Source organism: Lipotes vexillifer, unplaced genomic scaffold, assembly GCF_000442215.2.
Source record: "Lipotes vexillifer unplaced genomic scaffold, Lipotes_vexillifer_v1.1 scaffold382, whole genome shotgun sequence".
Taxonomy (NCBI): Eukaryota; Metazoa; Chordata; class Mammalia; order Artiodactyla; family Lipotidae; genus Lipotes; species Lipotes vexillifer.
In genome coordinates, this window is record NW_006780611.1 from 6,701,174 (window position 1) to 6,702,385 (window position 1,212).

A 1,212-nucleotide genomic window follows, 5' to 3' on the forward strand; every position below is an offset into this window, starting at 1 on the left:
TGGGCGGGCAGCAAGTGGCGCAGCAGGGGCCCAAGGCAGGTTTGCTATCAGTTATTTAATGAACCTTCCCGGCTAGCCAGGCACAGGCCAGCAAGGAAGCAGCTTTTCCAGCAGCTCTGGGGTAGGGGAATAATTCCCCCTTTTGCTGCTGGATCAATATTCAACTTCTTGTTTACATGTTCAGTTGGAATGTCCTCTATCTGAGAACGAGGATGAGGTGTAATTTAGGACTATATTCCTGGAAGTCTGGTTTCATGGTTTACTTGTTCCTAAATCTCTGTTTGTCCTAAAGTGGACCAGCCAGTGCAAGCCATGCTGGGAAGTTTGCTGTGTGGTGGAGGGGTCAGGACTGGACACGGCTTTGGGGCCTGACAACTGACGGTGGACTCAAGTGTGATGTAGGCTCTGAGGTGGGGTGTGGGGAGGGCATCCACCTCCCTGGGCCGGAAGCAGCAGCAGGAGGGAACCAAGGTGGTGGGTGAGACTGAACTCAGTGGGGTGGGGGGAGGAGACACCCCCAAACAGGAAGATGTTCCCTGTAGCCACATAGTCCACCGTCAGTGAAAATCAGAACACAGCCCCAGCCCCCATCAACTTCCAAGGAGAGAAAGAGCTGAGAGGAGGTCCTGGCTGCTAGAAACAACTCAGGTGGCTGAAATCAGGAGGGCCTTTATTATCCCACATGATATGGCTAAGGTACTTGGGAAGCTGCTGGAAACAAAAAGACCCCAAAATACAGTCACTTAAATAAGGTAGAAGACTGTTTCTCACATCACAGCCCCAAGGTGAGTGCTCCAAGGCCAATGGGACCACTCTGTCATCTCCAGGATGGGGCTTCCAAAGGGCTCCAGCTGTTGCTATTTTTCACGAGTGAGAATAGGGGAAGAGAGTGCCCAAGGCAAACATCTTTAAGGAGATGATCCAGAATTTGCAATGGGATGTTCTGCTCACATCCCATTGGCCCGGACTTAGTCACATGGCCACACTCAGCTGCCAAGAATGCTTGGAAGTGTAGTCTGCAACTGCGGGGGGCGGGCAGCAAATGTCCAGCTAAAACTCAGTAGGTTCTATTACTAAAAGGATGACAGGAAGAATGGACACTAGAGGACCGTTAACAGTGCCTGCCACAAGCAACAAGGAGTCTGGTGATAGGGTACCTCTAGGGTTGATTAATTCAGTAGCTCACCAACATGTTCATGTCTTCAGGGATCC